Source organism: Carya illinoinensis, chromosome 12 (assembly GCF_018687715.1).
Source record: "Carya illinoinensis cultivar Pawnee chromosome 12, C.illinoinensisPawnee_v1, whole genome shotgun sequence".
In the NCBI taxonomy this organism is placed as follows: domain Eukaryota; kingdom Viridiplantae; phylum Streptophyta; class Magnoliopsida; order Fagales; family Juglandaceae; genus Carya; species Carya illinoinensis.
The window spans coordinates 545407-561777 of NC_056763.1; the positions used below are offsets into that span (position 1 = coordinate 545407).

Here is a 16371-nt window from a genome sequence, read left to right on the forward strand (position 1 = left end):
ATTTTTTTAATTCATACTTGATTTATTTAATCCAACAGACTCACATAGAATGAAAAATTCCTAAATATGGAAAGCAATATCCATAATCAAAGAGAATAATAAGTCTAAGGGAACACCTCTTTCATATTTCAGCCCAATAACTGATTACTCAAAACCAAATTCATAGATAACTAACCATTATTACTATCATTAAAGATGCTGAAGAGAATCAATTTATCTAATTACATAGACAGTTTAATAACCTTTTAAGGTTAAAAAAATAATAATAATAACAATAGTATATAAGATCTTCAATCAAGTTGGTGCACCTTTGTAGCCAATAACGATTAATATAAAGAAGACTAATAACACTAAAGAAGAAAATGATGTAAGTTACCAAGAAGCTTGTATGGAAGACTACAGGATCTACTTCATACCATTTGTTGTCACTAGCATTTTGAAGACTCCCTTGGTGATGGATATGACTCATTTACTTTGGCGCAACTTTTATCTAGTGGTGGTCCACAAAGATGTAGGTTTCCTTCATAGTTGCTTTTCTCAAATGTTCCAAATTGTGCTTTCATATCTGGAACTTTACCTGATAGGTTGTTGTTGACCACATTGAAAACCTCAAGAAAGGTTAGATCAATCAATGCTGAAGGAATCTCTCCACTCAAACTATTATGAGAGAGGTCTAAACTTTCCAAGAGAGCCAATTTCGAGAATGTTGTTAGAATTTTACCAGTCAACTGATTATAAGATAAGTTTAGTGCATGCAATGAAGATATTTGGCCTAACGTAGGTGGGATGTCACCTGTTAGGTTGTTGCAAGAGAAATCCAGTCCAGACATGTAACCAAGGATAGAACCCTTGTAAGAACTAGGCCTATATTTGGTTACAAACTTTATCTCTACTTCTGTATCAACATTTTTAACATATGAGGGTGCATTAGCATCCTTGTTTGAGAAACATTTATATGTGTAAGCTAATCCCAATGGGGGTTTGGTAGAATAACCGTTTCCACTAAAATAGTCAAAACTAGTTGCCTCTATCTTCCCAAAAATGTATGTCACAGAGGCATTGTGGTATGGTCATAGAAAAAGCATTCTTGGAAAGATCCATTATGCTTATCAATCTTAACAAACACAACTGATTCGGAATTATACCAGTGAAATGATTGCCACTCAACAAAAGTATTCTTAGGACTTGAAGTTGTTTGATTTCAATAGAGATGTTGCCTGTAAAGTTGTTATCTCCAATATCCAATGTCAAAAGAGATGAAGAATTGAAAAGAACTTTCGGTATTGATCCTGTGAATTTGTTCCCTCACAAATATAGGTGTTCAAGCTTTGCTAGATTCAAGCAAAAAGGTAACAATCCCATAAATAAGTTATGAGAAAGGTCTAAAGTACCTATCATACTTAGTTCATATGGAATCCGACCATAAGAACCATTGTTAGCCATAACAAGAGTTCTCAAGTGTCACGTGTTCCAAAGCCATCGGGGGATAGTATCTGAAATTCTATTGTTCCTAATATCTAAATATGATAGATGAACAGCTGAATTAAGTATTAGTGTGATACTTGTGAATTGATTATCATTCATCTACAAAATTTCCTGGTTTGTCCCAACAAAAATTGCACCATTGAAGTTGTTATTAGCAGTGTATTTAATCCTCTTGGGACCCTGCCTGAGAAATTATTAGAAGAAAAATCTAATATCTCCAAATAAAACACGCCACCAATTGAGGAAGGAAGATTATCTTCAAGAATATTATTAGAAAGATTTAGATATAATAAGTTTGGAAAAATCTTGCCAATGTTTTCTGGAAGGTTTCCATCCAAGTGATTGGCTGAGACATCCATCCAGGTCATATGCGTGTGGGTCAGTGTTGGTAAATATAATTGGCTAACAAAAAAGTTATTTCGAAGATCTAGCATGCGTAATCTTGTATTGTTTTCAACCAACCAATTCGGAAAGCTTTCTTTCAACTTACTGTGAGAAAGATCAACTATATCCAGTTCATGCTGGATGAGAAGAAATTTTGGAATATTGCCGGTGAGCTTGTTCAAACTACAATTAGACAATTCAATGATCTTCAGCTGAAACAAAGGGCCCAACCCATGGAATCTTCAGTTTCTATTTCAACTTTCTTGTTTTGGCCATTGAGTCTAAGAACCTCAAGCTTAGAGTAATTGGCAAATAAATTGAATGAGAATATGCCCACAAACTGGTTATAACTAAAAGCAATGTACTCAAGACTTGTTCTGCTGGCTTCTACATATGATGATGAAGCATTTTCATTGAATTGGTTAGCAGAAATATCTAACACCACAAGAGATGTCATATTGTTTATGCATGTAGATAGGATCCCCTCAAAGTAATTGTAAGATAGATCTAACACTTCAAGCTTCTTCAATGCACAAAATTGATCTGTCAAAAGAAATAGCATCAAAGCTGATTATGCTAGCTCTACTTTAACAATCGGTTAGACCAATCACCTTTATGTTCAATAAAAAAAAAATGGTCAATTCAAAAGTAATTATAGATCATTAGGTTAATACTAACAAAGAGTAAATGCCTGCGCAAGAGTAGCTTCCCAAAAGATTGAGAAATGATTTCCAACAGAGATGGTGTCAAGTTTACCTACTAGAACAAATTTGCACTAATATCCAAATTATTTCTATAACTTGATTAAATTGGCTAGTTCTACAAGAAAGATGGTGTCAACTTTACCTGTTAACTATAAAGATTGGCTACTTATCTCCCACCAATTAATTACCATGAACTCTTTTGATACTTATTCTTGAACTTTGAGTTCTAAATGTAACTCTAATCATAATTGCTTTTTCAATATCAATTATACATTTGTAAAAAAACCACAATTGATTTTATAACAAATATATATGTCTGAAGAGGCAAAATTATTCTTAACATTAACCCTAAGCGTGTCCAATTAAACGAAAGTTGATAATTTGATATTTTTATGTGTATATTCTTGCCAAAACAATGGATACTTGACAATGGAACTTCGAATACTAATTATTGTGTTCTTCACGTGTAGTGGATGCAAAAGATCCGTAGAATACTAATTCTTCAGTAGATGATACAATTTTTTCTTACCTTGGGTTGCTAGTCATCCACCAATATAATTTCTTGCCAAGATAAGGACCTCCAAGTTGCTTAAATTTGCTAGCTCTGCATAATAGTTAAAAACAAAATTGATCACATTTTAATTATAGCATAATAGAACTTGTTGTTATAACATATTTCATGCTGCAATTGCACCAACCCCTACTATCACTAATTAGTATCATCATTGCCTTAACGTCTATGATTTAGATTTAAATTATCAAATCAGTGTTACGATTTCAAATTTTTTTTGTTTCTAAGGTAATATGAAATTCAAGTTTAAAATCATGTCCAAATCTAAATAATCTTGACATTTGATTCTAAGCAGCACATACAAATGTAATTCACTTGTATCTCAAAGCCTACGAATCTAGGCATTAGAATTATCGTTCAGCCAAAGGGAAAGATTAATCCACGTAATTTTTGTTTCTACAAAAAAATTATGTTTTTTTTTTTTAATTAACATGCATGCTATATATGTCACATACATGTAACCTAACAAATGACGTCCCAAAAAATCACTATACATTTGATTGGAAAGGATCCGGTCAACTCATTATATTCAAGCTAGATTGAGAGTCTTAAGATATTTGACTCATGCAGCAATTGATTGAAGAAAACTAGTTTCGTTTAAAGAATTTTCATGAAGATCTAATATCTCCAAGTTCTCCAATCTTGACAATATTTTCCAATATGTAGTTATTTTTTTTTTTATTAAACCAAGAAAAAACCAATACAATTAGAATTTATTTTGAATAAATTTAGTGAATTAGATCTTATGAACTACATAATCAAGATTCAAACTTTTGGACAATTAACATGATGACGTAATAATCATTAATATATATAGCAATACTAATAATATTTTAAATCTAAAAAACAAATATAGATTAGTCTTTTGCCTGAACTCTACAAAAAGATAAAGTCATTAAGTAAACGCTATAACATTTATTAAGAAAACATAATAACTGGACTTAAAAAAAAGTTTTTGTTTCCTAAAAAAATTAAGTGGACTTGAAAACATAATAAATCACCAACATTGATAATAAGTGGCTTTTGTTTCCTAAATAAATGAAGTCTTTTTTAATCAACTTGACAACATTTTAATAAATTAATTACGTGTGGAAAAGTCTAGATTTAAAGCTTATGAAAGAATAATCCAATCTCTATCCACATATAATAAGCTAAAGTAGCAATTGAATATTTAATAGAAAGGCTGCCATCAATCAGTCTAAAAATCAACATACCTTTGGTTGGAAATGATCCTTTCAACTCATTTTAAGCAAGATTAAGATTCTTAAGGGATTTGATTGCAGCAACTGATTGAAGAAAACTAGTGTCGATGAGATAATTGCCACTAAGATCTAATATCTCCAACTTCTCCAATCTTGAAAACAATTTCCAACCTATAATTAATTTGTAGTTAGTTTATTTTATATTAAAATGAAGAAGAAATTTAGCAATTCAGAACGTATATATCAACTACGTACATATTCAAGATTCAAACTTTTGAACAACATGATATAATAATCATGAATACGTTAGAAGGGATGCACATAATTAAGTCCATTAGAAAATGTTTAAAACAAACATGGAGTGTGAGAATTAATAATCATGAATACCCTCACCATAATTTACTCCACCATTTAAATAATTAGACGCAAGGCTCAATGTCGTAAGAGATGTAAGCCCACTTAGAGATGGTATGATGCTGTCATCAAAGTGATTATAATTGAGGTTCAATGTCTCCAAATTTCTCAATACGGCAAGCCTTTTGAAACCTTGCAAGAAAATTATTGGAAGACACAACAAGATAACTTTTATCAATGTCCTTCAATAGAATTAAAAAGAAAGAAATAAAGATTAAGGCATGGTTTGTTTTCACCAACCATCTCAACTCAACTTATCTCATCTCATCATTATAACTTTTCAAATCCCCATACAAAATAAAATAAACATTTCAAAATTTTCAAATCCCAAAACAAAAATAAAATAAACAATTCAACTATTTCAAATCCTAAAACAAAAAATAATATTAAAAAAATATATTCAAATAATATTTTATTCATCTTTCAACTTTAATTTCAACTCATCTCATCTATAAAAACAAATAAAAAAATGTCCCCACTCATAATAAATGGATTTGAAAAAACATTGATAATTAAAGCGGCAGACAACTGTTTAATTCATTAGCATTTTGAATGTGGTCAGGCCTACGACTCTATGCATTAGAAGTATTGTACAAATGCCAACTAGAAGGATTAATAATTACATGCTACGAAACTACTCCGAAAAATCTTGCAATCCAAGGACAAAGTATGGCAGAACATCATCATCAGGTTCATCACATGTCAGATGGTAGGACGTAGTCCCGGGTGATACGGGAGAGAGAGAAGCTCCTCCTTCTCTCTAGAAGAAAAAAGGAGTAAACCGTCCCGAGGGGGGGGGAGCCGAAGCTTCCCCCTCCCTCCAATCCCTCCAATCCTTTTGTTGGTTTTTTCTGTTTTTTCTGCTAGTTTCCGTTCATCAATAAGCGTCGGTTGGCGGTGATCATGGTGGCCTGAAAGTTCTCAATACATGGTCAAGGACGTTGGAGCCGTTTACCTTTTTTTCTCATTCGGACGTGATGAAGGCAGTTTATACGATGAAGCTCCTGGGCTTTGACGTTGAAGGGATACTGGAGTTTTCTATCTTTGTTACCTCACTCGGACGTGATGAAGATGTCTTATACGAGGGAGTGGAGGGCTTGGACGTTGTTTGGCTGTGAATGCGTCTTGTTTTAAAAGAAAGACCATCATGGAACTCCACGTAGCTGGGCGTGGTGGTGAAGGGTAGGGTCTCAATGCAGTAGAGCCAAGGTTTTAAGTGCTCAGCAGCTACGGTATGCATGTAGATTTAGGGTGTTTCCCGCGAGGTTTAGTGGCTCTGTTTTATCCATGGAAAACAGAGATGGTTTTCGGGAGGCTCGCTGGATTGCATGGGAGTTTTCAAGGAGCTTTCTGAGGTAAAGCCAGGCGGTACGCATGGAGGAGATCCTCGTGGAAGGTGGTCGGAATGGGGGGTGACGCAGCTGGTTTTGTTTTGCTGGTTTCAGTTTTTCTTTATTTAGCTTTCTGTTTCTGAGTTCATTTCTGTTTAGTTTCCGTTTTGCTGTTTTCAGTGTCTTTTGTATTTGTTTCTTTGTATTAGTTAGTGCTGTATTTGCTTTTATTTTCATAGTATGGAAAATAAGGGCCTCGACCGCAGTGGGTAGGAGGGAAGAGTGCCCCCATCGCGGCGTCCAGGATGGCCTAGCCTGCTGTAGCAGTGTTTTCAGCGAGAGATGAAAACGTGGTGGGTGCTGCTCCGATGTCTGCTGTTAGTAGCTGCTTAAAGCAGAGCTGCTCAGATTGTGATTCGATGCTTGCTGTACGTAGTTGCTCAGAAGTTTGTTGTAAGTAGCTGCTGAATGTAGTGGGGCAAAACGTGTTTTGCTCAGAGTATGCGAAGGCGCGCTGTCGGGGCATACGGGTGTCATGTGCTATTAGTGCCGTTGCCGTACGTACAGTGTAGTGGAAGGATATTGAAAAATTGCTCAGAGTATGCTGCAGTCGTACTTACGTGCCGTACAGCACGTGGTGGGTGCTTGCTGTTGTGGGGACCATTAGTGTTTTTACCCGAGTGAGGTAATGAGCTGCTTGATCGGACATAATCCGGGGTAAGAGTTGATCGAGAGTGGCGGGCGATGTTATGGCTGGTGATCGTATGATCAGTCTCTATAGTAGCGGCTGTTTGTCCATGCGTGAGCTGGGTGCTCGTGCCGTTCTGGGCTCGTGTTAGCTGATGCCTGTGGTAGGTGTCCTGTCGGGATTCAGGCCGGTGCTTGGGGTTTTGTTTGATGTGTTGTAGTTTGCTTTTTTAGTTATTAGTATCGTGGAATTGGGCTATTGGACTTGGGGTCCATAGTAACAGCGTGCTGTACTCCATCTCCCTGGGAGGATGGAGGGGGTCTTTCCTCTCTGTTAATACAGAGCGCTATCTTCTCTCGCTCAGGAGAGATTCAGAAGTTAAGACAATGTCCGCTACTATATGTGCGGGGATGCTTCAGAGCAGATGCGTAGGTTGGCTTATAGTCTGGTTTTCCTGTATTGATAAGTCACACTTGTAACTTCGGTTTATTTATGAATTCAATGATCTATTTTCAAAAAAAAAATAATAATAATTACATGCTGAAAAATCAACATATATGTGAGGGATCCTCTGTCAATTCATTCCAAGCAAGATTCAGATTTTATGTACGAGACTATAAATAAAGTCTATTAGCAACAGGTCAAAACATAGCTTGAGAATTAAAAAATGATATATATAATGTACGTATGTAATTAAATGTGGATGGATTGTATAGGAGAAACCCAGGTAATTGTGGTGGAGGTGGGGTTATTAGGGATGATATAGGGTGATTTTTTGCGGCATTCTCTACTAAATTTGGTTATGGAACTAAAAACGAAGCAGAGTTAAGAGCGCTCAATGGTGGTTTAATTCTTTGTAAAGAGTTGGGATTTTTGAATATTGTGATTGAAAGTGATTCAGTTTTGGTGGTTAATTCGCTTAGGAAAAAAGAGTGCACAGTGAGGTACCACTGGGATTATTGGGAGGAAGTTATGCAGGGTCTAAATGGTACTCAATATATGGTGTTATACTAATTTAGGGAGGGGAATAGAGTTGCTGATTTCCTTGCTAGACAGGGCGACGAGGGGATCGAGTATTGTATTTATATGACTTCACGTGACTTGCCTCATCGTGCTTGAGCTTTGCTTCGGTTGGATTTTTTGGGTTTGCCAAGTCTTAGGATATGAGATATTGTTAGGCTTTGTTTTTTTTTTTTTTTTTTTTTTGGGGGGGGGGGGGTTGTTGTGTATTGGTTTATTTGTTGGTTTTTTATTCTTTGGGTATAATGTTGGTTTTTGGTTGGGCTTATAATTACGGTTTCCCTCCGCTATAAGTGAGAATTTTAATAACGCGGGGAGGGGTCACTCTTGGACATGTAACCCTAACTCTTATTTAAAAAACTTATACATACCAGGAGGAAGACTATAATAGAATATAGTCACCATTTCCTCATTGAGAAATTATAATAAAACAATCAATATCATACCTTAGAGATCAATTAAAAATTACTGTGTAAATTACAACCTAATAAATAAGGATTGCTTTTAGAAAAATGAAAATAACATTAGTCCAACAACTATTATTTATTTTTATGAATTATTATGCAAAATAAGATGAAGATATTTGCAATTGTTTTCAAATAATATTATATAGGAATACTAATAATATTTTTAAATCTAAATATATAGATATATAAAACGTCCTATGCTTTAATTTGTTCCAGAATATTAAAATATTCCATATAGATTATATTTAAATTATTGATATTTCACATATTATTATTTTATTGTAATTAGTATTAGAAAAATAGAGAAATCACCAAATGAGAACAATAGTATAAATCAAAAAATCAATCCACTTAGCCCAATAAATGGACCTGCAGACAGATAAATCCAAGCATGTAGTTTGCAAAAAACTCATTGATCATTCAGCTCATAGTAGCTAACCCATCTCAAAACCAAAAAGCTCAGTCTCAATCATAAACAATTTCAACTTCAAGACTCATGTGTAAATCCTAATGATAAAGATTAATTGTAGAGTGAAACCAATATTGGTATTAGCATCAGTCAAAGTGAAACAAACACACCAAATCTTATAACTAAATTTTAATACAAAACCTATACCTAGGATCTACAACCCACTCTTTTGGAGTTTGAAACTTTAAATGTTGCCTTGCAGGTGCATATAAAAGATGAGAGAAAAAAGAAGACAAAAATCATCATATAACTAAGAGACCCAAATGATGAAAGAATAGAGCTAAGAGAGATTAATTTCCTACGCGATACATCACATAGATTTGCAAGTTCTACATAACATTAAAAGAAATTATAACATTTTGACTATAGCATAGTAGAATTTGTTGTAATAACATGTTTCATGCTGCCATTAGTATCAGTACTCGTGAGCACCTTCATTGCCTTAACGTCAATGATTTAGAATTAGATTATCAAATCAATGATTTCAAATTATTTTGTTGTTAAGTCACATTTAAGCTTATACTATAAATTGATTAGTCAATATCTTAACTAAATTAACTAAGATCTGTTCATATATAAGCTAAAAATCAACATTCCTTCCGTTGGAAAGGATCCAGTCAATTCATTGTGAGCAAGATTCAAAATCTTTAAGGATTTGACCGCACTAATTGATTGGGAAAAACTAGTATCATTTAGAGAATTTTAACTAAGATATAATATTAATTTTCAAGTTCTACAATCATCCATGACAACATTTTCTAACTTGTAGTTAATTTATTAATTTATTTTATTATGAAATGAAGAAAAAAAATTATACAAAAATGTATTTCAAATAAACTTAGCGCGCGATTTAGAACTTATATACTACATATACATAATTCGAACTTATGACATAATAATCATAAATTAATATTTATATACCATAACCACCTAGACTCATGATGATCACCTTATAAGGAATGTACGCAAGTCATGAATTAGAAACGGTCCAAAACATGATTAAAATAAAGGATTAAGAATTAATACTCACGAATATGTGAGAGTGAAAGCAAAATAATGACAAATCAAAAAGGACTAGTCCAATAATTGAACAGTTTGGAGAAAACGTACGTTTAAGAAATCCAAAAGGCTAAAAAAGCTTACATGACATTCATCTCTAGAAAAATTAGTTTAATTACATTGGAGAAAAATCCGAATCAAACTAAAATCATAAGTACAAAAACACTTAAACTCTTAAGTAGTACTATTAATTAATATACGAGATCAGTATAAATTAATATTCTATAGTACCCATAACCACCGAGACTCATCATCAGTACCTTTGACATTTGTTCAAAGCAAGGACCAAGAATTAATAATATGAATACATGTAGGGGATCACTTTTTTATTACCTTCAACGGCCTTTACTTGTTCATATCCCAAAAAACTATATGCAAGACTTAATGTCACAAGAGATGTCAGGTTACTTAGAGATGGTATGATGCTGTCATCAAACCAATTATCATCGAGGATCAATGTCTCCAAGTTTCTCAGTACCTCTAGCCTTTCGAAACCTACAAATTAAGAAAATTATTGGAAGACACAACAAAATAAATTTTTTTAATTGTGCTTCAACAAAAAAGAAAAAAAAGAAAAAAAAAAGAAAAGAAAGAAAGATAGAAATACCATTTGGACATTTTAACTCCAATTGAAGAACTCCAAATTAGTTATCATCAATTAATTAAGCATACAGTACTTGCCTTGATTTGGGAGCGTACCATTGTATGAATTGGAGCTTATATCCAGCGTGTTCAAATTTCTCAACATAACTAATTCTACATTGATAATCCAAGTTGACGACAAAGTAAGATTAGATACATGCATTCATGAAATCATGCTCTGATTTAAAATATAAAATTAGATAGAAGAGATGATCACTTTAATCACCTTAAGCTGGAAAGTATCCCTCCAAGTTATTCCAACTAAGATTTAAAGTCTTGAGTGAAGTGATAGCACCCAAAGATTGTAGAATGCTATTGTCATCAAAGAAGTTGTAACCAAGGTTTAAAATTTCCAGATTCCTTAAATCCTGCAAAATATATCGTAAGAAATAGATAGAGTTTACAGATTGAGTGAATAATCTATATATATATATATATATTTGAGTGGGTTTAGAATCTTTGAGTGGAGCCATAGAATTTGCATACACCTTGAATACAAATTTATATCTCCTGGCCGCCTATTGAAAGTGAAACACATGCTTTAACGTTAGTTGGCTACTTACAAAATTATAGTTTGTATTTCAGAATATTATATATTTGGAGTATAAGAATATAAAACTCCTGATCATTCCTCACAACATACCTTCATCTCGTATGCGACCATCGATTGCATTAAAGGATAGATCAAGACTTCTTAACTCCTTGAAAGGCTCTAATAGGGAAACATTTAATAACCATCGTTCCTCGTATGTCACCCTTTTGTAATAATAGAAATAAAAATTGTTATCTTAAGTAGGATAATATGGCGATAAATTGTCAAGGGACAGTTCTTTCACATGACCTGTGGTGGAGTTACACGTGACCCGCTATCTCCCAACCACAACAATCACTCTTCTCATGGTTGACCCATGAAGGAAGAAGATAGTCTGAATTATAAGCTTTGAGAGGCCGAATGGATATAACAAGAAATGACTTCAAATGAAGTAGACCAATTCTCTCTTCCTCCAAGCAACCCATGTACTCACTAGTTTGAACAAAAACCACTAAAACCCAAAGCAGCAAAGCCTTCATTGAGAAATAATATTGTAAGACACTCATATTCATTTCTATATAAAATCTTCTTGTTTAGGCTATTCTATTGTGAGTATTGTGGTTTTCGACAACACAAAGATATATATAAGGAAAATGGAACACCGAACTTTGAGTGTTAGAGTGGTTGAAATTGAAAGTTAGGAACTGTATTGACTTAGACTAATTAATAATTAGACCCATATCTTACGCAGTAGTGGAAATCACTAATGCCATAACTTCCACGTATGGAATGTGTCATTTTTCACATTGATGTTAAGATATACACATAAATAATAAAATCTACATATTTTCATAAGCTAACAGTTTTGAGACAATTGATGATTTCATATGAAATTATAGAATATGTCTTTAAACTTTGGAAACAAGTGGCGATTTCAAATAGTATCAAAGTAGAGAAGTTGTGATGACCTGTTTTTACGTGTATTTTCACTGAATGAGTATTTTATAATTTAATTAATATATTGGTTCGTCTATTTTAAATTGGTTTTATTTTATTTGATATGGTGTTTAATTTATTTTAGTCATTTTATGTTTTTTAAAATCGTTTTCGGCGGATCAGTTTTTGGTTTCTGGAGTGAGGATTGGACCTCATTTCTTTTCTTTTCTCTTTTTTTTTTCTTTTTCCCTTTTTCCTTTTTCCTTTTCCCTTTTCTTTCCTTCTTCTTTCTTTCTTTTTTCTTCTTCTTTTTCTCTTCTCTCCCGCGCACGCCCAGCTGCCTTTTTCTCCTTCCTGTCGCCGACCCTTTGACCGCCCAGACCTGCCGCCGCCGGCCGGCGTGGTCGACACCACCCCCGCCATTCTACTCCCCTCTGGTAGGTGATCACCCCCACCAATTTTCAGGACCATCCGTGTAGCCGTTAGCCGCCACGTAAGGCTGGAAGTCACGGCACCAGCTCTCCCTTCTCTCTCTGTCGCCGGTTGCTTTCTCAGCCCAAAACAGCCGCTCCCCGGCAACGTGGCCGACACCACCCACCCAGTTTTCTTCCCCTCCCACCGGTGAACATTCCCACCAAGTTTCACCTCCATCCAAGCCACCGTTAGCCGCCACGAGCTCCTCCAAGCCACACAACTTTTTGCCGATTCCGGCGCTGTCGCTCCACCTCCAGCCACCATCTCTTCATAGCTTCTTCCCCTATCTCTTGCTGACCTAACTCACCCATTTCTGGCCTCGATCCATTGCCGGAGCAGCTCCCACGAGCTCAACTCCGTTCAGCCCCTTTTTGGCCTTCCACTGCCGTTTCCACCTTCACCCATGGCCAAAGCTCACTTCCTTTAACTTCATAAACATCTTAAGACCATTTCCTATCAATTTTGTGTCTTGGTTTGTCCCCGTTCGAAAGTGGGTAATTTATTACCCACGGCCACAGTGTAAAATACACTGTTACGTTACTTATTCTTCGCCGTTTGCAGCACCGCGAGCTTTCGAAAAATACTTTATAGCGCTGTAAGTATTTTCCAAACTCTACTTTTAGATTTAAATATATTATGTTCTTACAATAATTATTTATCTGGTTGGTTGGTTGATTCCAGACTGAGTCCGAGGAGTTCGAGGGTTGGATGGATTGAGGACGGAGTTGATTGATTTGATTGTTTTGTGATTGGTTGGTTATTTGTGCCTTGAGGCGTGCGTTACATGTTGAATTCATGTGCTTTTTATTTAATTGAGAAAAATCATGTTTTATTGGCGTAAATGGATTTTCGGGTGCGTGTGTCTCACCCAGGATGGGTTATTATCTTGGTGGAGCTCCTCTGGTCACTCAGGAGTGGATAATACTGAGTGACATCCCCTGGGTTGTCGCAGGGCGATGACCGAATCGCACGATACGGTAACGCTGTCGTGTCGACTCCGTAATCCCTAGAGTGGCAGGGACTAGAGGATGGCCTGGCCAGGGACGCGCTGGGTGTGAGTACTGGGCATCACTCGTTTAGGTGTCACACGCATAGACGTTACCTGTGGTGTGGCACAGAGCCAGAGCATGCGGATGATCCCTAGGGGAGATCATGGTGCATGCATAATTGGATCGGTTTTTATGGCTTTGGTTATGGGCCATTTTATGGGAAAGTGGCGAGATTTGTTTTGAGGCTATGTGATCCATTTTCTGGAAAAATGGTGGTTTCTGTTTTGGGCCATTATCTGGGATAATGGCGAGGAATGGTTTTAATGGTAATGTTTTTGGGCCAAAAATGGGATTTTGGTGTGCATGGAAAAATGGGTTTTGTGGGTTATGTGCATTGCATTCTTTCATGCATGTTGTTTGAGTTAATATGTTTTTATCTAGTGGTGTTTGGATCTTACTTACCTGCGACACCATTTTTGGTATCGTAGATTTTGGTGTAGAGTTCGAGGAGGAGGAGGAGACTGAGCCCAAGGATGCGGCTCCGCCGGAGTTCTGAGTTGGGTTATGCTTTGTATTTGGATTTGAAACTATATTTGTAGTTTATAATATTTTATTATGTATGTTTTGAACGGCTTTATATTAAACTAAGAAAAAAATTCTGGTACTTAGTTTCTGACTTTGCTATCTGCTGCGTGTTTCTTCGTGCACATTTGTTGCTTATACACACACTTGGCACTCGTTGATAGGGTGGTGACCCGTGATATCACCATCGGGACGTCTCGATTTTTCCATGTCCGTGCGTGGGGATTTGGGGGCGTCATAGATGGTATCAGAGTGGTTTGGCTCTGGGTAAAACCATATGTCCCGTAGGAAGTACCAGAATGTTTTTAAAGTTGTGTTTTAAAATTTATTTTAATTATAGTTGCTATTTGATTTGTTTTATTTGTTTTGAATTTATTTGAGCTTGTTTGCTGGTATATATTTATTTAGTTATGTTATTGCATGCTGGTTTCTTTTGTTTCTTGTTATGTGGTTTGGTTTTGGTTTTCGGTTTTATGTTGTTGGTTTTTTGTTTTTCTTAAAGGGGGTCAAAGGCTGTGTTATGGCAGGAAGATGGTACGATCGACAATACTGTTAGGTATGAATATTTAGCGTAATAGGCTGGAATATTTATCGATATGGCTTGCTGTTATAATATCGAGACTTGAAGGGAATGATATGGTTTAGGCGATCTTTGTGGAGTAGGAACTCAAGTCATAATAGGAGGGGGGAATTAGCTTTAAGTCACCTAAAATGATTGAGATCTTAGGTTTTGTAGAATTTATGTAATGAGTCTTTAGAGTAGGAGATTGTAAGTTCAACTAACATCAAGAATAAATTGATGAGAGTTTCATTTAAGGTTAAGGTTTTGTGGACTCTAGGAAATGATTTGTTATCAATTAATGTTTTAGATTTTGAAAGTTTTGGGAGGCGATTGTTTTATTATCAGATCTAAGGTCTTCAATCTTGTTGATTTCAGAGAATGATCTTTAGATGATCAAAGGTTTAGAATGACTTGATGAACTGCCTTATAATAAGACTTGAGTTTTAGATATGCGGATTTGGTATGCTAACTCGATCTATCTTAAAGTTTGATTACTCTGTAACCATTACCATAAGGGTGATCAGAGTTAAGTTTTTGATATGGAAATTTTCGAGGAGCGTATTTTCTAAAGTTTAGGGGTATTGCTCTAGTTCAAAAATGGTTATTATTATGTTGGAGTTATAGTATTCCTTTGAGTAGATGGAGGTTTCAAACCTTTTAGAGTACAATGATGGTCCTAGATAGAGTGCGCATACATGGGTTAGATGGCTAATTACTGATTTAAGCTTGGGCAAGGAAATGTCGTGATTTAGTTGAATCCATAAGGACGAAGGCATGAGCCATGAATGAATGGAGGTAACAACTAATAAGAGCGCAAAGAATCTAAAGTTAAAATTCTATAGGATTTACGGAATGAGCTTATGGAACCTGAGATGGTAGGTTCAATGAACATTTGAGGAGTCGATTAAATTGGAACTTTCAGATTTTGCCTAAAGCACATTGATGACATTTTGTGAGTTAATTTGTCTACAACCATTAAGACACCAATTCGTCTAATTTTAGTAATCGATATGTAGATTTTCAAGAAGAGATTTTCTCTATGAGACTCGAAGGTAATGTTTTGCTAACTCATGAAGAGGGTTGTTTTTTTTTTTTTAAAAAAAAAAGGTTTTGGAAATTTATGGTTTAGAAGATGCTTATTCTCGAGTTGGGGGTTATAGGGTTGGTAAATTTTAGGAAATGATTCCTTTCAGGTTTCAGGACTAAGGTGGTGTAGGTTAGGAAATAATTTTGTCGATCCTAAAAATATAGGTCCATCCGGGGTGTTGGAGATGGTAGTTTATGTGTTGGTATTAAATGAGTATGTTAATTTGAGTGTTGGTATTTTAGTATTTTTGGGTTTGGGGCTGTATGTTTGGCCAACTTTTAGGAATGGATTTTGGCATATTTAAAGATATAAGTTGAGCAGATTCAGGAATGATTTTTGTTGATTTGAGGATATAAGTCTAGATGATGGAAATGGTAGCAGTGGATCACTTGTACGTCGGATGATTATTGGTTTTGGCTGTGAGTTTTGGTAAGATGATCAAAGTGTACAGTCGAAGTGGGTTACACAATAGAATGATGGTAGGCATTGATTATTGTGATTATTCGCAGGAATTAATCGTGACTTGAGTTCACTTAGGAATTTAAATTCGGGAGCTATATTGTGTCTTAGAGACTAAGTGTCCAGTCGGAAGAATTATAGACATTATTATTTAGTTTGAAGAGTGTTTGTTAGGTCACTATGTGTGGTGTATGATGAAATCTTGGAGGTTGGAACTTAGGCATCAACGGTGGATAACATAAATAGATTTAGAAGGTAATATGGCTTTAGGATCCAAGAGTGATGTGGAAAAATTTTGGAGGATTGAAGATTTG

The 16371-nt window shown here is 35.2% G+C and overlaps 1 pseudogene; it reads right to left on the minus strand.

Annotated features, from left to right (window-relative positions):
* Positions 1-428: 428 nt before the first annotated feature.
* On the minus strand, positions 429-11659 carry LOC122290047 (annotated as a pseudogene).
* Between the last annotated feature and the right edge of the window lie 4712 nt (positions 11660-16371).